Genomic DNA, 24,398 nt, shown 5'->3' on the forward strand with positions numbered 1-24,398 from the left:
CAATCAGATTCTCACTCAGAACTTCTGTTCCTTAATGTGTGGTATTAAAAAAGAAAAAGGAATGACTATTTATATTAACCAAAAGACATTCTGTTTTTCCCTTAAATTTTCAGTTGTTTTATAGGCCAAGCATGTTTTACAATTTAATGTGGATTCAGATCACCTGTGTTTTCACAAATTATGAAATACGATATACAATTAAATATATACATACTTGTTTCTTTGACTTCTAGTAGCTCTACTCTATTTTCTAAATAGATTGCCAATATTGGTTGCCATTGGGAACTATATTTTAAAATATAAAATATTTTAGGATATTATTGGCTCTGATAGGTCAGTATTGATAAAGCTATGCTTATCTCAATGTTAGTGTTTAGAATCATTTGTAAAATATTTTTCTTTTTTAGAGAAGTTGTGGGTTTACAGTACATGCATAAAAAATATAGGATTCCTATACACCACCCCACCACTAATACCTTGCATTGGTATGCAGTGTTTGTTGCAATTCATGATAGCACATTTTTATAATTGTACTATTAATTAAAGTTATGGTTTAACTGAGGTTTCACTATGTAATGTTGCTCCATGAATTTTTTTTTGTAATCAGTTACCATATGTACAATCTACCATTTCCCCTTTTAATCATATTTAGATAAATATTTCAATGCTGTTAATACTGTTTATAATGTTATGCTCCATCACCAACATCCATTACCAAAACTTTGCATCATTCCAAATAGGAACCCTGTACATCTTAAACATTAACTTCCCATTCTCTATCCTCACCTCAACCCTTGGTAACTTGTATGCTAGATTCTGACTCTATGAGTTTGCTTAATCTAATTGTTTCAAAATAGTGAGATCATACGATATTTGTCCTCTGTGTCTGACTTATTTCACTCAACATGATATCTTCAAGGTTCATCATATTGTTAAATGTATCAGAACTTTGTTCCTTTTAACAGCTGAATAACAGTCCATTATATACCACATTTTATTTATCCATTCATTGGTTGATGGACACTTGGGTTGCTTCCATCTTTTGGCAATTGTGAATAATGCCACTATGAACATTGGTATACAAATATCTGTTTGACTCCCTGCTTTCAATTCTTCTGGGAGATACCTAGGAGTGGGATTGCTGGTCATGATAGTTTTATACTTAACTTCCTGAGGAACCACCAAACTTCTTCCACAGGTAGGTGCACCATTTTACATTTTCACCATCAATGAATGAGTATTCCTATTTCTCCACATCCTCTCCAACACTTGTTATTTTCTGTTTTTTTTTTTTTTTGTTTTTTGTTTTTTTGTTTTTGTAATAGCCATTCAGGTAGGTGTGAAGTGGTATGTCATTGTGGTTTTGAATTGCATTTCCCTGATGTGTTATGATGTTGAACATCTTTTCATGTGCTTTCTGACCATTTGTTATCTACTTTGTAGAGAAGTCTGTTCAAGTCTTTTGCTCATTGTAAAATTTAATGTTTTTTAGAATAAGCAGGCAGAAAATTTATTTAATGCCAGCACTCTCGAAAAGACAGAAGCAAGGGAGGCAAGAGGCAATATGCAATAAGGGGCCATTTGCTTTTAAAGATTAGCTTTAATTATTCCCCCTCCTCCTTCCTTCTTCAGGGCTTTTTCTTCTAGCCTCCCTTCTCTCCAGGGCAGTGCTTGGTGGTAGATGGTGTACTTGAGCAGCTTGGTTGATTCCACCCTCCTCCATAGATGACTCACTCAAGTAGGGTTGTTTGGTTCCACCTGGCTCTGTAGATAACTCATTCAGGTGGGGGTCATTTGGCCTTAGACGTGTTGGCTGCTGCCAGGTGCTTGCTGTAAGTGGGTAGCCCCAGGCAGGTTGTCCCGGACATGGGCCCTCCTGACCTTAATTAACCCTTAAGGACTCTTTCATGGTGTTTTTGTTTTTGTTTTTTTCTTTTTCTCTTTCCTTTCTCCTTGTTCTAGCCTGCCTAAAATTCCCCCTCAGAGGGTTCTCACCCCTTAATCTTAAGGAGTACTGAGGAATGAGGATCTGTTTTTTATAGCTATTCTGGCTTGCCTGGGGATGTAGGCCCTGCCTGACAGAGCACAGAACTTTCTGGGAATTTCATTTAAGTTGAGAGGGTAAGAATGGGGGGGGGCACATTTGAAACCTCTGAAAATCCTCACAACTGCATTGGTTTGGTGTAAAACGCTTCTAGGATGGAAGGAATAAACTTGATGAAAATACACAACTACAGGATGATATTGTGAGCCATCAATTGTATACTTTGGGTGGACTGTACAGTGCATGAAGATATCTCAATAAAAATATATACATTAGAAAACTTGATGAGAAGCTTTAAAATGCAAGAGCCAATTTATAGCAAAAGGAAGATGAGCAGGCTGAGGAGACACATTAGTCAAGTAATGCTGGGGAAGAGGAAAGAAAATGATCATCTTTCAGACTTAAGAGTGAATCTTAGCTGGGCAGCTTGCTTCTGCTTAACTGGGGAATAAGAGGTCATATGCTAAGTTAAGGGGTGCAGGAATGTGGCTTAGAGGGGGCTTGATTGATTGGGCTGCAGCTTTGGCTGCCACATCAGCCTGGTTATTTCCTCAAGAGGTTAGTACTACTTTTCTGATGGCCAAGGCAATGAATCACCACTATTTTTTGTGTGTAAGAGCATGGCATTTAAGAAATTGAGTATCTCTTGGTGGTAATTAATTACAAGAAAGTTTTGCTCTTTTTTATATTGTTGCATGAGCATGCAGGACTAGGAAGGGATATTTTTCCTTTTTTTTTTTAGTTTAAGTGTCCTTATGAATATGTATTTTTTAATTTTTTTGCTTAAAATGCTGGGGCTTTTTTTTTCAGTCTCACATAGAAGTTAAAGTTTTAGAATATAGGCAATATTGTATTTATTTTAGTCCTAACTACATTGGTGTCATTTACATGTTGCTTTATGGAGTGATGGTGACTTTCAGAACTGAAGACTTTATCTGTGAGTCTACGGTGTTACACAGATACTTTAAGTTCTAAGGAACTGTTAGATTATATAGAGAGCAAAGCATCTCAGAATTTAGAAATAACACTTAAAGCTTATGAGTAAATGTAATTGTTGTAAGAGCTTACACTTTAAGCTTTAGTTTTTTGTAATCATTTTAAGTAAATTTACTTTTAGAAGTAAAAATATTTGACAGCTGTTTATATTGGGATTGTTAATTACAAACTATAGTAGAAGCTTTGTCTTGTTTTAACTTTATGTACTTACCAGGGTTAGGTTAATTGACAGGTAGAACATAGTTTGCTTACTTGCCTTGTTTCTCCTTTAAAGTTCTTTTTGTTGAAGATGGGACTCTGACTTATAGCTGACCACCAGTACTTTTAGAGAGGCTTAGAGTAAAATACTGTAACTGATAAGCACATTTGATTGTTCACATGATTAGTAACTTAACCCTATACAGGATCCTTCTACCTTAGGGTAGAAACAATTTCTAAATATATGAATAACATCTCACTTATACAAATTTAAGAAACAGAAGGATAGAAAATCTTTGTTAAGTATTGTAATACATTTAAAATATTGTTTAAGGTAGTATGTTAAGTCATTTTAGCACTTTACTTTTACCAGGTGAGAGAACAAATCTTTTGTAACAGTTTTCCTTTGAGAAGACTTGTCTTCTGAAATAAAGGATGATAAAGTTAAACATAAACATTAGCAAGGTAGTATTCTGATAGCATATACATTTTTTATCTTTCAGGCAGAGTACTCAGATGGTTTAAGAAAATTTTTTTTATCACTTTTCATTAAGAGCAGTTTCATTAAGACTGTCATTGACTAGGATGGGCAAAATTTATTTTTCTAAGCTTTCTATAACTTCTTGTAGTGATTACAAAAAAGTTTTGCTTTCTTAAGTTTTCCACAATTTTCTACATCCATCCAGGACTTGTAGTCAGTAATAACTACAAAACTCACTTATTCAAACTTTCTGCAACTTTCCATATCCATTCAGGACTTCTAGCCAGTAATGACTACAAAATTCACTTTCTTAAACCTTCTACAACTTTTTGTATCCATTCAGTTCATAATGATAATAGGAATATGCTAGTTTACAAAGTTAACATTTTACAAGACTGTTCTTTGAGGCAGTTGGAGGCAATAAGATCTGCTGCTAAGGTAATTTTAAAGATATAGGAATTATTTAGAAGCCCATGGGGCAGCATTGTCTGAGTAGGGTGGGAATCTTATTGTTATTATTATTTTTGTGTACTATGTAGCAGGGTCACATTTCATTATTTTTCCATGTGAGTATCCTGTTATTGCAGCACCACTTGTTGAATTTTTTGCTTGTTTGTTTTTTGGGAAGTGCATAAACTGTGAATCAAACCCAGGTCACCCACATAGCAGGCGAGAATTCTACCACTGAACTACCCTTGCACCCCTGGGAATCTTATTTTTAAGTCCCTTACATTTAATAGCTTTTGAGAGTTAGGGTGAAGAGGAATATGAAATGCCTGTATAAGATTTAGTACCGAAAATTTGTATGCAGTCAGGAGTTATTTGTGGGCTAGCCCTAGGAAACTTTCATTCCATACAGACAAGTTTGTTTGCTTAAGGTTCTTCTCTGGGATGCTAAGAGGACTTAATCTAATAGGGGTCTTGGGATAACCAGTAGGGTTAGCACTAGCTGGGTTTTACCAGTCTTAAAGTGGTCCCCAGGGAGTGAAAAAGACCTTTCTAGAAGGGGTGGGACATTTTGGTACAAGAACTAATGATTTAAAAGTATGCTTCCAGTTTATCAAAGGAGGGACTGAGTGAAGGTTTTCTTTAGGTTTTCTGTTTACCCCTACCATGGGAGAGGTTTGTGGGGATAATGGGCCTGAGTGACAGGTCAAGACAGAGTAAGTGTCTCCAGTATTGATTAGAAAATTAATTGTCTTACCTGCCACATCAAAGGGCCCTTGGGGCTTGTCGAAGTTGATGTTCTTCAGTGATGTCTAGGGAGCCACTAGTGGCCCTGAGCCTTCTCAGTCTTGCTTGGTAGCAGTCACTAAGGCCTTCAGGAGGGTCCTGACTCCTTTTCGGAACTTGGTACACTCCCGGGCCCACTGTTCAGCTTTCCCACACTTAGAGCAAGGTCCTGGGGCCTCTCATCATCCCTAAGGGCACTGTATTTCCAGTGATCCATTTTTCTGCACTTAGAATCCAGCTGGTTTCTGCCCTAAGGGGCCTTGAGGCAGGTATTTGCCATTCATGGCAAGTTGAGCTTTGTTCCTGTCTTTCCTTACCTTGTCCTCCTCCACAGCTTTGTCCTGATTATTAAAAACAAAAAGCAGTGTTCATGAGATCATTCACAGGGATTTGTGCCCAAGAGACCAGTTCCTGGAGTTTCTTATATTGGGAGCTGATTGACCAATAAAATAGGTTTTAAGTGTTATTTGTCCTTCCATGGACTCAGGGTCTACTTGGGTACACTTTTTTATAGGCTTGACTGGCTTGCCCTGGAATAGAGCACGTTTTCCTTATCCTTTTGATTATGTTCTGTCGCATATTATAGTTTACAGGTTTGGTGGTACACTTTTTCATTCCTTCTAGTAGATAAGTTTTCTGTGGTCTTTGGCTTTCAAGTTGCCTGACTTCTCTGGTAGTTCCAATTTGGGTTAGCATTTAAACTGCTACCGCCCCTACTGCATATTGGGAAGGCTGCTGGCTTGCAGATTGGTCTGCATGGCCCTGTACTTCAGATTTGATGCTTTTCCTCAGGAGTGCATCACGAGGAAAGAATGGCTTGCTTATCCCCCCTAGTAAATACATAGGTTAGTTATTAAATTCTTTTATAAATTTTGAGGGGTCCTCCTAGGCATAACATAATTTGCCCTTCATGGATTTATCCTGATATAAGGTTATAAAAAAGCTGTACATAAGGAATTTTTTACTACTTACCCTCTTTTTTTTAACATTTTTAAAATTATGAAATATAACATATATACAAAAAATCAATAAATTTCTAAGTATGTTTTAACAAGTAGTTATAGAACAGATTTTAAAGTTTGGTATGGGTTACAGTTCCACAATTTTTCTTTTTTTCTTTTAGCTTGCTCCAAGACACTGGCGATCAAAAGAAATATCAATATAATGATTCAGGAGTCATACTTATTTGTTAAATCCTATTTTCTCTGTTATGCTCTTCCTTCTCTCTGTTTTTCTTTTTTGTAAAAAATAACATATATACAAAAAAGCAGTAAATTTCAAAGTACATCATAACAGTTAGTTGTAGAACAGATTTCAAACTTTGGTATGGGTTACGTTTCCCCAATTTTAGATTTTTATTTCTGGCTGCTCTAAGCTACTGCAAGCTAAAAGAAATATTGATGTAATGATTCAGTGCTCATACTCATTTGTTAAACCCCACATTCTCTGTATAACTCCATCATCTTTGATCTTTCTCCTACTCTTTAGAGGTATCTGGGCTATACCCATTCTAACTTCTCCTGTTAGAAGGGGCTGTCAATAATATGGAATAGGTGGATGAAACTAGTTGATATTCTGGAAAGGCTGGCCCCTCTGTGTTTCAGGACTTAACTGGTCCAGGGCCCATCTGGAGATTGTAGGTTTCTGGAAAGTTACCTTAGTGCATGAAACCTTTGTAGAATGTTATATAATGTTCTAGGTATTCTTTAGGAGTGGCAGGAATAGTTTTGGTTGGGGTTTGGCAAGTGATGATAGGTAGCAATGTTCAACTAAAGCTTGCCTAAGAATGACCTCCAGAGTAGCCTCTCGACTCTATTTGAACTCTCTCATCCACTGATGCATTGTTAATTGCACTTATTTTTCCCCTTTTGGTCAGGATGATATTGTTGATCCCATGGTACCAGGGCCAGACCCATCCCTAAGAGTCATCTCCCATACCACCAGGGAGACTTTTATCCCTGGATATCATGTCCCACGTAGCGGGGAGGGCAATGGTTTCACTTACAGAATTGGTCTTTGAGAGAGAGAGGCCACATCTGAACCACAAAAGACATCCTCTGGAGGTGACTCTTAGTTTCCCCCTTTTTTTACAAAAGAGATTTAATGGCTGAATGAGATTATAATTTCCTGTTCCATTTGTTGGCCAATATTGGCCATCCTCCAGGCAATATTGTGTCCAGATAGTATTGCAGTAGTAAATAACCTTTTTCTTTTTTAGCTCTGAATTGGAAGATTGCTCCAATTATGTAGCAGGCAGCCCAGTGGACTGTCTACCAGAATACTGGAAACACTATCCATTTCTAAGGAAGAGAGAGAAAAGTGCAGATTTCAGTATGTGTCTGGTGTCCTGTGCCACCAGCCTGCCATTCTGAGTACTGATCCTTTGGCACCATAGGATAAGGCTCCATATCCCCAGGTGTCCCCAGGGTGCACCACAACTCAAAAAAAAAAAGATGGCCTGGTACTATTCCAATGCTGCTGAGCCAACTCACTAGTCTTCCTGGAAGTGTTTGAGCTTTTAACTTACTGCCTGAATTACTGTCTATGTATGGAAAGGGAGAACAGAAAGGATTTGCCACAGAGAAACTCTAGGGAGGGAATCTTCCTAGGTGTTGTCAGGATTGGATTAGAGGAAAGGAAATGTGGCAAGAATTTGGGCTTCCCTTCAAGGGAAATGTCCTGACCAAGACCAGTTATACAATGAAGTTTGGCTTATCCTCAGGATCTGGGTATGGACATATTATAGGACAGGGCCAGGAGTTAGGCTCCCTCTGTTTCTTGCAGCATGGATTTTAGAAAGTGAAAGCAAACTTAACACTAATAGTTTCCCTAAGAGAAAGGCCTGCTAAGGTATCAACCACACTGGAGAACAATAGTAGGCAGGAGAAACCAAGATCTAGGCCTGTCCAGGGCAGTTGAGGACAGGAGAGCTAATGTGTGAGCAGAGGGCAAGAAGGCTTACACGCTCATTTAGAGAGGGAGGGGGCACTTACTGTCTCTCACAGGGTAGCTCACTTCACTCAAAATAGCCGGGACTTTGGCTTATCCTACAAACCTCATTTCTGGCTTTCAGGGAGAGGTACTTCTATTGGAATGGGCCTAATTCCCCTGGGCCTAAACCAGAGGTGACTCCCTAGAGTGTCAAAGACAACACCTTGTTTGGTATAAGAACTCTTAGCCCAGAATTCTGTGTTATTAATGACGAAATATCTTAGAAGGCATGGAAAGCCAGATAGTGGAAAAAGAGGTAGATTCTCTGAAAGCAGGGGAGAGGAACTCTGTTAAAGAGATGAAAAGAGGAACAAATTCAGCAGGGTGAAGGGTCTGGGCCCTCAAAGGGGGAGGAAAGAGAGAGTATGGGGAAATCTCAGAGAGCTGAGGAAAGAGACAGGGGGTCTTGATTTGGCTTACTTCGGACTCCTGAACAACATGGGAGAAACCCCTAATCAGATCCCAAAAGGTGATATTACCTACTGCTTGAGCTTTCTTAGATCTACACAGCATGGAGACAGGGCTTCTCCTACTTTTGAGGAGGTAGCTGAAGGCTCAAGGTGAAGGTTATGTCCTGTTGGAGTTACATTAGAGCACCTAGATTAAACCAAGTGAGTAGGGAAGTTTCAGAGTGCCCAGGAGAGAGAGAGTGAGAGCATGCACACAGATGTGCTCCAAACACAGCCAAGTCCACATGGTCTGAGAAGAGAAGTGATTCCTGATTGGCTTGCCAAATATATTGCTGGATTTCAGCTTCCAGTTTCTTGGCCATGTCATGAGAAAGAATTCAAAGGCACAGCATAGCGTATACAGACAGAAAATTTATTAGATACACACATAAGAGGACATGCTAACACTCTTGCAAAGACAGATGATGGCAGCAAGAGGCCTTTTGCCCTCCTTTAATTGTTTATCTGTTTGTTGTTAAGTTGAAAAAAGTTCTTTATATATTCTGGATATTAATCCTTTATCAGAAAACATTTGTGGTTTCCAAATATTTTCTCCCATTGTGTAAGTTGTCATTTTATTTTCATGATAAAGTCCTTTGAAGTGTAGAAGTTTTAAATTTTGATGAGGTCCCATTTATTGATTCTTTCTTTTGTTGCTTGTGCTTTGGTTGTAAAATAAAAGACATCGCTGCCTAACCCAAGGTCTTTAAGATGCTTCCATATATTTTCTTTTAGGGGGTTGATAGCTCTATTCATTGATTTAGGTCTTTGATCCATTTTGAGTTGATTTTTGTATATGATGTGAGGTCGGGTCCTCCTTTTTTTACAAACAGAGATTCTAGTTTTCTCAGCACCATTTGTTGAAGAGATTATTCTTTCGCAATTGAGTTGTCTTTGCCACCTTGTCAAAAATCAATTGGCCATACACTCATTTTCTCCTAGTGCCCAAAAAGACTGGGTCCCATGTTAAGTCTGAAAGAGTGATGTGGAGGAGGAAATGCAGGCCAAATGTTTTATCTTTTTTCCTTGTGATCCTTTAAGAAATAATGGTAGTACCTTCCATTTATTTAGCTCACTGGTTTACCTCTGTCATCATGCTATTAAGTGAAAGTATCATTATTTCATTGTTACTGGAAGTTCAGTTCATGTGACTTTAAAAATAAATGCTTTACATGATGGAACAACAACAACAACAGCAACAAAATCAATTGGCCATAAATGTGAGGGTTGATATCGGAGCTCTCAGTTCAAGTTAAGAGTAACTGAATACCTAAAGTCTTTAAAACAGCTGTTATACATGGGACAGAGATCCTAGAATGAGCTGGGACTCAGCATCAAGGGATTGAGAAAACCTTCTCAACCAAAATGAGGAAGAGAGAAATGAGACAAAATAAAGTGTCAGTGTCTGAGAGATTTCAAAGCACCAAGAGGTTAATCTGGAGGTTTTTCTTTCACATTTTATAGATACCCCTTTTCAGTTTAAGGTATATTAGAGAGGTAAGAGAAGTTTCTGAAACTGTAGAGCTGTGTTCCAATAGCCATGTTTCTTGAAGATGAATATATGATGATACAGCTTTTGCAGTGTTACTATGTGAGTATGAAAACCTTGTGTCTAATATTCTTCTTATCTACGAACGATATTGACAGATGAGTAAAAAAATATGGATTAAAAATAAATAAATAATGGAAGCAAATGTTAAAATAAATTGAGTAGATTGAAATACTGTTGAACAATGAAAGGGAATAGTAAGGGTATAAAAAAATAGGGGGAACAAAGGTTAAAATATATTGAGTAGATGGAAATACTAGAGGGGTAAGGGGTATGGTATATATAAGCTTTTTTCTTTTTTCTTTTTATCACTTTTTCCGGAGTGATGCAAATGTTCCAAAAAATGATAATGGTGATGAATATACTACTGTGTGATGATATTGTGAGCCATTGATTGTGCACCATGCACAGAACATTTGTTTAAGAATGTTGATGTTTGTATATTGTTTTGGTTTGATAATAAAAAATAAATGAAAAGAAATGCAGATGTTATAATTGCTTCATGAGGTAAGGGAAAGCCGATCGAATGAAAAATGTAAGACTTCTCAGCAAGGAAGTGTGAAAAAGCAGAACATGGAATTCTGAAACTGAAAACTACCTGAATAAAAGATACACAGTATGGGATCAAAGGTAGAATGGAGATGACAGAGGAAGCAGAAACTGAAGTTAAATGTATATCAGTAGAAATTTTCAAATTTTAAAAACAAAAGTAAAAAAAAGTTAAAAAAAAAAACAGAATAGAAACTCAGTGAGTGGCCTGTGGGTCAAAAAGATCTAATATGCATGTGATTGGAGTTCCAGAAAGAGAGAGAGAAAAAAAAAGATTGAAGACAGAAACAAATGTCTAAAGAAATAATTGCAGTAAAGTTCCCAAATTTGGTGAAAGAGAGGATTTTAAGGATTTAAGAAGTTCACTAAATCCCAAGCAAGATAAACTAAAATAAAAGTGCTTGGACACATTGTGATTAAATGCTGAAAAACAGAATGAAATTTTAAAAATCTTGAAAGCGGCTGTAGGAAAAGACATTTCTATTGCTGAACAATAGTTTATATATAGAGGTCATTAGAAACCATAAGGGAGAAAAGATATGGGAAGAATATCTTTAAAGTGCTAATAGAAAACGATCATCAACACTGTGAAGATACTCTACAGAAATGAAAGTGAAATAAAGACATTTTTGCATGAAGGAAAACTAAGATAATTTGTCATCAGCAGTCCTGCTCTACAAGAAATGCTAAAGAAAGTTTAATAAGGGTGAAGGAAAATGATACCGATTGAAGCTTGGTTCTTTAGGAATGAAGTAAACCCAAACGTAAATAGGTGGGTAAGATATTTTTCCAATTAAAAAAAATATGTATATCTATTGAAAGCTAAAAACATGTCATCTACTGCAGTTTTCAGTATATGTAGATGTGAGACACAGACAATTATAAAGGTTTCTGAGTGATGGAGTAAAGAGTTATATTGACCAGGTTTCTACAGATCACAATGAAAACAAAATATACTGTGAAAATTTAGGTATAAATAGATATATTATAATCTAGAACCATTACTAAAAATATATAAAATATAAAGAGGTATAACCCAAAAGCCAATAAATAAAATAAAATATTAAAAAAATATTCAAATAATTCTAAAGAAGTCAGGAAATGGTAACAGAGACAAAAAATTGAAGGAAGAAGCAGAAAGCAAATAATAAAATGGTAGTGCTAAGCCAGCCATATCAATAATCCATTAAGTGGCCATATGTAGGAGTCAGCAGACTATGGCCTACAGAACAAATTCAATCACATTCAGTTTCTACATATTGTGTATGACTTCTTTCATGCTTCCTTGGCAGCATCGAATAGCTGCAATAGAGCACAATGTGACTCTCAAAGTATTTACTGTCTGGCCCTCTATTGAAAATTTTGCTGACCCCTTGTCTAAACACTACAATTAAGAAGCAAAATTTATAGAGTGGGGGAAAAAACCAAGACTCTGTCTATACATCTATAGGAAACACACTTGAAATATGAGGAAACTGATAGATTAAAATTAAATGCCTAGAAAAAGATATTCCACATAAACAGAAGTCATAAGAAGGCTGGACTTGCTTATATATCAGGTAAAAGAAATATGAAGAGGAGTATTATCAGAGATAAAGAGGGACATGAAACAAAAATTAACAAAATTTAAGGAAAAATAGAGAATTCCAAAATCGAAGTAGGAGATTTTTAATACCTCTCAGAAATTGATGAAACAATTAGACAAAAACATTGGAGATAAAGAAAATATGAAAAATGCTATCAGCCTACTTTGATCTAATTGATATAGAATGCTAGATCCAATAACTGTGTAATACACCTTTTTTCAGGTCTTCTCACTTCTAAGAATATCGAAAGTGTATTTGCTGACCACACTCAAATTAAATTAGAAATCAGTAGTAATAAAATAGAAAAACTCTATAGATATCTGGACATTAAACAGTACACATCTAAATAATATATGAGCCAAAGATAAAATCATTTGGGAAAATAGAAAATATTTTGAACCTTTAATCCTTATAAATAGAAAGGAAGAAAGGTCTGAAATCATTCACTTAAAGTTCTACTTCAGGAAATTAAGAAAAGAATAAGGTACCCAAGGTAAATGAGAATAAATAATAAAGATGAAAGCAGAAATGAATTAAAGAATGGGAGGAGAGAAAAGAGAAAAATTAACAAAGTTAAGCTCATTCTTTGAAAAAACTGACAAAATTATAAACTTCAAACTATATTGAACAGAATGAGAGAACACAAATGAACATTATCAGAAATTTTTGACAGGGGGTTATCACCACAGATCCTACAGATATTAAAATGATAAGAGAATACTTTGAACAACTTTATGCTAACAAATACAACAACTTACATAAAATGGGAAAAATTACTGAAAAAGAAATTGATACTAAAGTAATACAAGAAAGGGTAGAAAATCAAAATGGTTCTATATCTATTAAAGAAACTGAATATGGTATCAAATTTTTCCTCTAAAAAGCTTAAGGGCCAAATGGTTGAATTCTATTAAAGATGCGAGGAAAAATAAAATTTTTCACAATTTTTTTTCCAGAAATAGAGGATGAAGGCTCACTACCCTACTTGTTATTTGAAACTGACATAATCCTAAAACAAAATCCTGTAGTTAACTTTACAAAAGAAATTTAGAGCACAGTATTCCTCATGAATATGAATGTAAAAAATTTTAACCAAATATTTGCAAGTAAAAAATATATATATATCAAGCAGAGTTTATCCTGAAAATACAAAGTTGATTTAACATTCAAAACCATTAAGTATAATTTACCATATTAACAAAATAAAGGAGAAAAACCACATGAAAATTTTCAGAGATGTGGGTAAAACATTTGAAAAAATTCAATATCCATTCATGATAAAAAATTGTAATTGCTGAAGGAAATTTCAAATAATAAAGAACTTTCTCAAACTGATTAAAGGGCATTTATGAGAAATCAACAGTATCATGTGATAGTAAATGTTAAAAGACTCAATTATTTCTCCATAAGGTCAAAAAGAAGCAAAGGATTCTTGCTTTTGCCACCTATTTAGTGTCATACTGGAGGTCCTCACCATTACTCTATGACAGACAAATGAAAAGACATAAAGAAGAGAAGAAGATGTAAAGTGTCCATAATTATGTATGTTAAATCTTTTTAGAAAAGCCTAGAGAGGTCAAAGAAACCGTTAATAGATCTAAGAAACAAATTTATCAAGATTGTAGGCTATAAGGTTATTATAAAAATCAATTCTATTTTTATATACTCTCAGCAGACATTTGGAAAATAGAAATGTCTCCAAATACGTAAAGGAATAAATCTAATGAAAGATGTCCAAGATCTCTACCTTAAAAATCAAATTGCTGAGAGTATTTAAAATCTAAAAAAAAAAAAAAAAAAAAATGGAGAGACAGTTTATGTTCATAGATTGGAAGGTTCAATATTGTTAAGACAGCAGTTCTCCCTAAATTAATCTAAGCTCCAAAACAATCCTAATAAAAACCTCAGCAGACTTTTTTGTAGAAATTGAGATGCTGATTAAAATTTAAATGAAGAAACAAGAGACCTAGAATAGCAAAAGGCAAAGTGGGAAACCTTGCCTTACTTGTTTCATGACTGTTTGGTATTTGAAAAAGATAGACATAGCAAGCAATAGAACAAAATACAATCCAGTACAACACTTATATATAATATATAGGACATCATTTTTGAAAAAGTTTTAAAGGGAATTCAATAGGGAAAGAAAATTCTTTTCAGCAAATGGCGATGGATCAACTGCCTATCCAAAGAGAAAAAATGAACATTGACCTTATCTCACAACACATGCAAAAATTAGTTGGAAGTGGAGCATAAACCTAAAAATAAAAGCTTCTGGAAGAAAATATAGGAAAAAATCTTTGAAATCTTGAAATAGATGAAAATTCCTTAGATAACTTGGATGAATTCTACTAGACCATGATATTCCTTTTAGATAACTAAAAGCATGAAACATAAAAGAAAAAAGTGATATGATAGGCGTAAGCAAGACTAAAAACAGTTTATCTTTCAAATGCATATTAAGATAGCAAAAAGGCAGAGATTTGGAGAAAATGTTTACAATACATTTGTATGACAATGGACCAAAGATAGTGTATTAAAAAAAAACTTGTATTCAACAATATGAAGACAAATGACAATAAATAAAATAACAAAAGACAAATAATGGCTAAAAGATTTGAAGAGACGTTGCACCAGACACTGCACCACCTTACTGCACTTATGCAGTAAGGTTATTCTGCAAAAACTAATGAAGAGCTACTCAACCTCATTATTCATCAGGGAAAAACAAACTAAAACAGAAAGATATACCACTATCACTTACCATGTTAGCTAAAATAAAAGACTTACTGAGGACGTGGAATAACTAGAACTCTCATACAGTGCTGGTGGCAATGTAAAAATGATATAACCACTTAGGAAAACAACTAAAAAGTTCCTTCCTAAGTACTTCCACAAAAGAAACAAAAATATATGTCCACATAAAGACTTTTACATGACAGATATAGCAGCTTTATTTGTAATAGTCATGAATAGAACACCACCCAAATATTAATCAATATTTGAATTATTAAATGAATTACAGTCTATCCATGTGTTCTAGTTTGCTAGCTGCTGGAATGCAATATACCAGAAACAGAATGGCTTTAAAAGGGAGAATTTAATGAGTTGCAAGTTTACAGTTCTAAGGCGGAGAAAATGTCCCAGTTCAAACAAGTCTATAGAAATGTCCAATCAAAGGCATCTAGGGAAAGATACCTTGGTTCAAGAAGGCCGATGAAGTTCAGTGTCTCTCTCTCAAGTGAGATGGCACATGGCGAACACAGTCAGGGCTTCTCTCTCGGCTGGAAGGGCACATGGCGAATACGGCGTCATCTGCTAGTTTTCTCTCCTGGCTTCCTATTTCGTGAAGCTCCCCGGGAGGCGTTTTCCTTCTTCATCTCCAAAGGTTGCTGGCTCGTGGACTCTCTGCATCTCATGGCTTCATCGTTCTGCTCTCTCTGAATCTCTCTGAATCTCCAAAATGTTTCCTCTTTTATAGGACTCCAATAAACCAATCAAGACCCACTCAAATGGGTGGAAACATGTCGTCCCCTAATCCAGTTAAACAACCATTCTTGACTAAATCACATCTCCTAAGGAGATGATCTCATTACAGTTTCAAATACACAGTATTGAATAGGGAGTATTCTACCTTTAAGAAATGGGATTTATATCAGAACATGGCTTTCCAATGGTGTTTGCCTGCAGGTTTTCCTTCCTGTTTCTCCCTATGGATTCTGTGTTTATCCTCCTTTGCATATTGGCATCAGATAATTTGTTTTGAGATTCACAGGCCCACAGCAAGAAGAGAAGTTTCTGAACCTATTTAAAGTGATGCTTGAAGTTGCCAAGTTGACAAGGGGTAGACATGTGTTAGTTAGATTCAGTTGTCAACTTGGCCAGGTGAGCATACCTAGTCTTGTTGCTGCGGACATAAGCCAATGGTGCGTGAACCTCATCTGTTGCCAATTACATCTGCAGTCAGCTAGGAGGCGTGTCTGCTGCAATGAGTGACGTTTGACTTAATTGGCTGGTGCTTAAATGGGAGATTGCAATGTAGCACTGCTAAGCAGCTCAGCATTCCTCATCTCAGCACTAGCAGCTCAGCCCAGGCCTTTGGAGATGCAGAAAGAAGTCACCCCAGGGAAAGTTGTTGGAACCCAGGGGCCTGGAGAGAAGGCCAGCAGAGACCATCTTGTGCCTTCCACGTAAGAAAGAACCTCAGTGGAAAGTTAGCTGCCTTTCCTCTGAAGAACCAACAAAATAAATCCCCTTTTATTAAAAGCCAATCCGTCTCTGGTGTGTTGCATTCCGGCAGCTAGCAAACTAGAACACCATGCATGGAACACTCCTCAGCCATAAAAAGGATTGAACTATTGACAAATGTAACATTATGCTGAGCAAAGGCAATAAAGAGTGCTTACTGTGTATTTCCATTTATATAAACTTTTAGAATCTTAGAGATATTATTGGTTTGTTTCCACATCACTGAAATAAAGTGCCACACTATTTTTTTCCCGGTGCGTATAAAAGTTACTATACTATATTGTCTATTAAGTGTGCAATTACATTATATCTAAAGAAAAACAGTGTACATTATTTAATTAAATTGTGACACAGAGACATGAAGGAAGCATATGCTGTTGGAAAAATGGCACCAATAGACTTGCTGGGTTTGCCAGTAACCTTCAATTTGTAAGAAATGCAATAACAGCAAAGTGCCTCAAAGCTAAGTGCAATAAAAAGAGGAATGCTTGTATAATGACAGAAAGCAGGTCAGTAGCCAGGGAAGGGAGAAGGAAGGAGAAGCGATAGGTAGGAGTGACAGACCACAGAGGGAAGAACCTTGCAGGAATACTAGAAATGTTCATTTTATTCAGTTTATATTTGGTAGTAGATCAATCTCTATATGAAGCTCTATATGATGGATTACCCTTCCTACTTGGAGCTTTCCACAAGTGTCCTTGTATCTTAGGGACTTAGGAAAGTTCACTACCTTGGGAGCATAGTCCTACTCCACATGGTCTGATTATCCATCATCATCCCAGCTGAGAAAAAAATCTTTTGCCTTTATGGTTTTAACCTTAGACTCCATTATTTTTTATTTCTTTTTTGAGTTTTCTTTTACTTTGAGATACCCATCAATATTGTGATTTTAATAGTATCTAATTAAAGATAATACTTTGGCTCAAAACTCAAAGACTGGCGTATCTTTTTTACATATCCACCTTGTTTGGAACCAAGCTCATGTTTTCTTGTTTAAATATAAACCAGCTCTAAGCAAAACCCTTACATAGAGCTTCTGTTTCATCTTCATGTTTCCTTCCTGTGTCTGCCCTCTCCCTTTTGTCTTTTCCTCCTTCATCTGGCTCCCACCACCTCCTTGTTACTGCTTACAGATACCACGGATTTTTTTTTTTCTTTTTAGAATTAAACCCAGGCTGAATGAACCACATGCTCTGAAAAATCCCTTTTCACCCAAAGTGCTTAATTATATTTTATCTTTTTGATAAATCCTGATAAGCTAAGTTGTGTTACATTGTTACTAGTTGCTAAACCTGTATCAAAAAGCCAAACTTGCTCAAAAAGTAGTTAGGAAGTTTAAATGAGATAGTTATGAAAATACTTTATAATCTCTGAAGTGTTATATGAATATTATGTTTGTTTAGGCTGACTTTGATATTGAATGTGCTCTTTGCAAATTGGCATGAATATCCCTGTTGGAATGTAGCAGCATTCCTGAGGTGATGATAAGTCATAAAATAAACATAGCACTTTGAAGAATCAATATTTACTCAAAGATTTTGTGGGGGAGTTGGTACTCCATAATATCCTCCTATGCCAGATGCACCTAAATTTTAATCGATAAAACTTAAGACTTCAAATAAACCTCTCTGTGTGAGTGGTTGCCTTAGCCTATGCTTCCAAATTTCTTCTGATTCTGTCAAAATGTCAAAGAATGACTTGATTATTTTCTGCTGTGTGAATTTGGCAAATATTGTTTACTACCTGTGAGTCAGAAACGGGAAAAACAAAGATGCATAAAACAAACAAAACAAGAATACCATGACTAAACACATCATACATAGTTCTAACTGTTGAAAGACACAAGTAGAGAGCAAATTTTGAAAGCATCAAGAGAAAAATGCCACATTACATACTAGGAAGCATAGATTTGATTGACAGCTTCTCATAAGAAACTTTGGAAGCTAGAAGAGCAACATCTTTAAATTGCTAAAATAAAGCAAAAATAAAACCTATCAATCAAAAATTCTGTATCAAACAAAACCATTTTTTAAGAATGAAAACTAAATAAAGAGAAAAGAAAAGTAAGCGAATCTTTTTTTCCCTCCCTTCTACATGGGATATGACTCCAGGGGTGTAAATTTCCCTGGCAGTGTGAAACAGAAATCCGGGGATGAACCAAGACCTAGCATCAAGGGATTATGTGTGATGCTCCTTTTATCCAGGGTATGGGCAGATGAGTAAAAAAAATATGGATAAATAAATAAATAATGGGGGGACACAGGGTAAAATAAGTTGGGTAGATGGAAATTCTAGTTATCAGTGAGAGGGAGGGGGAGGGGTATGGTATATGAGTTTTTTATTTTTTCTTTTTATTTCTTTTTCTTGAGTCATGCAGATGTTCCAAAAAATTATCGTGGTGATGAATACACAACTGTGTGATGATATTGTGAACCATTGATTGTATATCATGTATGGAATGTATGTGTGTGGAGATTTCTCAATGAAAATATTATGTATGTATGGTATGAGTGTGAAGTATAGATCAATAGTTCTTAGCCCGTTTTATACCATGGACTTCTTTGAAAATATGATAAAAGCTGTGAACCTTTTTCTCAGAAAAAAATATATATATACCAAGTTTAGAATATACTATCAAAAGTTTAATGAACTAAAAAAATTTTATTGTGACAACATGAATATATATAACATAAAACCTTCCCATAAAAACAATTTTTAAGTGTACAATTGACTGGTATTTATTACATGTTCAATGTTATGCTACCATCACCACTATCTATTACCCAAATTTTTCATCATCCCAAACAGAAAACTCTGTTCCCATTAAGGAATAATCTCCGATTCACATCTTCCCCCCAACCCCTGTAACCTCTAATCTCCTTTCTGTGTTTTTGCCTATTCTAAATATTTCATATCAGTAGAGTCATACAACATTTGTCCTTTTTTGTCTGGTTTATCTCAGTAGCATAATGTTTTCAATGTTCATCTATGATGTAGCATGTATCAGAGCTTCATTCTTTTTTATAACTGATTAATATTCCATTTTATTACATACTACATGTTGTTTATCCATTCATCTGTTGATGGACTCTTAGGTTGTTACCATCTTTTTGGTATTGTGAATAATGCTGCTATGAATATTGGTATCTAAGTATCTTTTCAAATTATGTTTTCAGTTCTTTGGGGTATATACCTAGAAGTGGGATGCTATGCTATATGATAATTCTATATTTAACTTTTTAAGGAACTGTCAAACTGTTTTCTAACAGGTTTGTACAATATTTTTAATGTAGCCAGTGTATAAAGTTTTGGGGTACAATTTTATGGAAATAATTTCTACTTAAATATCTTTCTTTTATTTTCCTGTTAGAATGGCATCACAAGTGTTGACCTGTGTACACAGTACTGAATTTGGTTTATTACTGCTCAGATACAAGCCTTTGAGTACAGGCGCTATATGTGGGACAGACTTCAAGGAAATTTGTGATTGTGTCAGACATTGTTATAGGTCTCTGTGTCAATGCTACAGGAAACCTAACCTATTACGTTAGTCTTGCAACTCCCATGGCCATTCAAGGCTCTTAGATGCTATAAATATTTAAACTGATTGAAAATTCAAGGGTTTTGGTTCTTAAGAGTGTCTTCCATCAACTCTTTTCTTATCCTATTTTACCATTGTTACCTAATTCCCCTTTAATGGCTCAGACACCAGTTTCTCAGTCTCTAAAAATTCTGTTGATTCCAAAATTAAATGAGACTGTAGAAGCATCTCTTTAATAAAATAAAACCTCAACTTTTCCTTTGTAAGAATTCGAGAATTCAAGAGTTTTGCCATGCAAAGGAAGACTCCAAGAGACGTTCTCTCATGCAACACGCAAGGGGTTTATTTACCACACATGCGTGGGGCTCACTGAACACGCAGGAACCGAGAGCCCCGAACCTGGGTTTTGGGAAGCCTTTTGAGGGCCAGGATAAGGGTGTGGGGTTTGAGGGTTGAACATTAGTTACAGGTTCTGCTTTATGCAGGAAGTAGATAACGAACATTTTGCAAGAAGCAGATAACAAACATTTTTCGCGCATGAGTCATGGGAGCTGCTTCTTGCAAGAAGCAGCTGTCTCGTGCAAAACTCCCTTACTCAACCTTTTTGCATTCTTAGATAAACTTTCTCCGGCAGTTACAACCTTGCATAACCAAGGCAGCAGAAAACCTTGCATAACAAAGGCAGCAGATAACCGCCCCTGGGAAGTCCCGGGTTGTTTTAACCTGATGGGGCCCATAACTCTTTTCTTTATAAAATCCTTCTTTACATAAGAAAAGTTAGCTACTGTTAAGTTTTATAAAATCCTTCTTTACACCTTGACCAATAAATTGATATATTCTTTCTGCTAATAGGCTTTGTCAGAAACATAAAACTAACTTTGAATTTCTGGGCTTTAAGTATGTGGGGAAGAACCAGAGAAAGAATGGGCTTATGCTCCTTTCCCATCTATTTATTGACAGTTTTTAATTCCCATAAATTATGTTGATCACTCTAAACCAAGGCTGTGGAATTAGGCTTTACTGTTTATGAACACACGCTTTGAATTCAGATGAAACTAAATTTGCATCCTTCCACCACTCACTCATTTTTTAAAATTTGTTTATTTATTAATTAAAAAAATTAACAACAAACGATCTAAAACATTAACATGTGATCATTCCGTTCTATATATATAATCAGTAATTCACAATGTCATCACTTAGTTGCATATTCATCATTTCTTAGAACATTTGCATCAATTCAGAAAAAGAAATAAAACGATAACAGAGAAAAAAAAAAGATTATACGTACCATACCCCTTACCCCTCGCTTTCATTGACCGCTAGCATTTCAAACTAAATTTATTTTAACATTTGTTCCCCCTATTATTTATTTTTATTCCATATGTTCTACTCATCTGTTGACAAGGTAGATAAAAGGATCATCAGACACAAGGTTTTCACAATCACACAGTCACATTGTGAAAGCTGTATCATTACACAGTCATCATCTAGAAACATGGCTACTGGAACACAGCTCTACATTTTCAGGCAGTCCCCTCCAGCCTCTCCATTACATCTTGAATAACAAGGTGATAACTGCTTAATGCGTAAGAATAACATCCAAGATAACCTCTCCACTCTGTTTGGGATCTCTCAGCCATTGACACTTTGTCTCATTTTTAATTACTCTAATCTCCTGTTTCTTCATTTGTTAAATTGATGGAAATCATCTATCCTACTGAGTAGTGGTGAAATTTAAAAGATGTGTATAACAAGTTTCTGACACAGTGCCTGGAACATGGTAGATGCTTTTTTTTAAATTAGTCATTTAAAATTTTTGTCTTTTAAACAACATTAAACTGGATAACTGCATGGCTCTATAAGGAAACTTTTTGTTTTGGCAAATCTTTCTTTTGACTTTATTCTAGTGATTAATAACAACCTGCCTTCCATATAAGATAGTCTTTTAAAATATATATTCTTTTAGAGCTCTCTGCACTGTTTAACACTGACCCCTAATTGTTTAGTGACATCCCATTCTTCCTTTGTTTCCTTTGATATTGTATATCCAGAATTTTTCTTCTTCCTCTACATATCGTTTTACTATTCCCTTTTTTTGTTGTTGTTGTTTTTAGCTTTTAAAATTGTGTGATGTGACATATATAAAAGCAAAGAAAGAAAAAAGCCATAGTTTTCAAAGCCCTCTTCCACAAGTAGTTACAGGACAGATACCAGAGTTTGTGATGGGCTGCCATACCATCATCTCAGATTTTTCCTTCTAGTTGCTCCAGAACATTGCAGGCTGAAAGGAATATATATATATGTATATAATCAGCACAATCAAGTTTTTTTTTCTTTTTTGTGAAAAATAGCATATATACAAAAAAGCAATACATTTCAAAGCACATCACAACAACTAGTTGTAGAACAGATTTCAGGGTTTGGTATGGTTTTTAATTCCACAATTTTAAGTTTTACTTCTAGCTGCTCTAAGATATTGGAGACTAAAAGAAATATCAATATAATGATTCAGCAATCTTACTCATTTGTTAAAACCTGCCTTCTCTGTACAACTCCACCTCCATCTTAGATCTTTTTCCTACTCTTTAGGAACTTTTGGGCTATGCCCATTCTAACTTTTTCATGTTGGAAGGAGCTCTTGATAATAAGGGGTAGGCGGATGAAACTAGCTGTTTCATCTAGCTTTCAGGACTTAACTGGGCCAGGGACCCATCTGGAGATGGTAGGTTTCTGGAAAGTTACCTTAGTTCATGGAACCTTTGTAGATTCTTATATATTGCCCTAGGTGTTCTTTTTTTTTTTTTTTTTTTAGTTTTATTTTTTAACTTTTTAAATTGTATAGTATAACATATATATATAGAAAGCGTAGAAATAAAAAAGCAATAGTTTTCTATGTACTCTTCAAAAAGTGGTTGCAGGATAGATCCCAGAGTTTGTCATGGGCTACCATATGATCCTCTCATATTTTTCCTTCTAGCTGCTCCAGAATATAGGAGGCTAGAGGGCTTAAATACATTTTTACCATCACAATTGACTTTTTTTCCTTCTTTTTTTTTGTGAACAATAACATGTATACAAAAAAGCTATAAATTTCAAAGCACAGCACCACAATTAACTGTAGGATATATTTCAGACTTTGACATGGGTTACAATTTCAAAATTTTCATTTTTTTTTTTTTACTTCTAGCTGCTCTAAAATACAGGACATTAAAAGATATCAATTTAATGATTCAGCATTCATATTCATTTGTTAAATCCTATCTTCTATGTATAATTCCACCATCACTTTTGATCTTTCCATACCTCTCTTTGGAGTTGTTTGGGCTATGACAATTCTAAATTTTTGATATTGGAAGGATCTGTCAGTAATATGGAGTAGGGAGATGGAACTATCTAATGTTCTGGAGAGGCTGGGCTAGGTTTCAGGTCTTATCTGGACCAGGGACCCATCTGGAGGTTGTAGGTTTCTGGAAAGTTATTCTAGTGCCTGGAAACCTTGTGGAATCTTATATATTGCTCTAGGTGTTCTTTAGGATTGGCTGGAATTGTCCTGGTTGGTGGTTGTCAGGATATGATAGGTGGCAAGGTCTACCTGAAGCTTGTGTAAGAGCAGCCTCCAGAGTAGCCTCTTGACTCTCTGAACTCTCTCTGCCTCTAACTATCTCTTATACCCTATGAAATAAGCCTCTCCTCTTTTGGTGAATAGGATTCTTCATTGCCACTAGATCACATCTTGATCGTTCTCTGTGTTTAGCTTTTGTTCATGATGTTCTTTTGCCTGGAAAAACCTTTCTCATTCACCTAAATATTGTCTGTCTTTTAAGAATGTATCTCCTTGAGGCTTTTGTCAGTCACTCTTCTCCAATTAAGTCTTCCTTCTGAATGGCTGTAGATTAAATGAAAAAAAAAATGAAAAATTTAAAACAAGATGTGAGAGAATATAAGACAATATAAGACAAACTCATTCAGTTTGCTATGTAACTTATCAAAGGTCAGTTTTTAAATATTTTTTTAAAAGTTTTGTTGAGGAATATCTGATGTACTATAAACTGCACATTTTAAGTGTCCAATTTAAAAAGATTTGGCAAGTATTTACAACCATGAAATTATTCCAGTAATCAAGTTAGTGAATAAATTTATCATCCTCAAAAATTTATTTGGGCCCCTTTCTTATCCTCCTCCCATGCCTCCCCACATGTTCCATCCCCAGGCCACCACTGATTCTGTCATTAGAGATTAGTAGTCATTTTCTAGGATTCTATGTAAATGGAATCATATAGTCACACTCTTTTTTTTGTGCAATTTCTTTCATGTCATAACCATTTTAAGATTAATCCATGGTGTTACACGAATCACTTGGCTTTTGTGGGTACTCAGTTTGTTTGTTCATTCACTTGCTGATGGACATTTGGATTTCTCCAGTTTGGGGATATTTCATCAAAAGCTTAGTATGGACATAGGCGTTCATTTTTCTTGGAGAATTATTTAGGAGTGGAATGGCTATCTCATATGGTAGGTAATGTTTAACATTTT

At 35.5% G+C, this 24,398-nt stretch overlaps 1 protein-coding gene across 16 annotated transcripts in view; it reads left to right on the top strand.

Annotated features, from left to right (window-relative positions):
* VPS13B (vacuolar protein sorting 13 homolog B) overlaps positions 1-24,398 on the top strand; it is a 1,000,970-nt gene that overhangs the window by 519,349 nt on the left and 457,223 nt on the right. The gene's annotated exons all lie outside the window — the stretch shown is intronic.

The sequence above is a fragment of the Tamandua tetradactyla genome, chromosome 6, assembly GCF_023851605.1.
Source record: "Tamandua tetradactyla isolate mTamTet1 chromosome 6, mTamTet1.pri, whole genome shotgun sequence".
In the NCBI taxonomy this organism is placed as follows: Eukaryota; Metazoa; Chordata; class Mammalia; order Pilosa; family Myrmecophagidae; genus Tamandua; species Tamandua tetradactyla.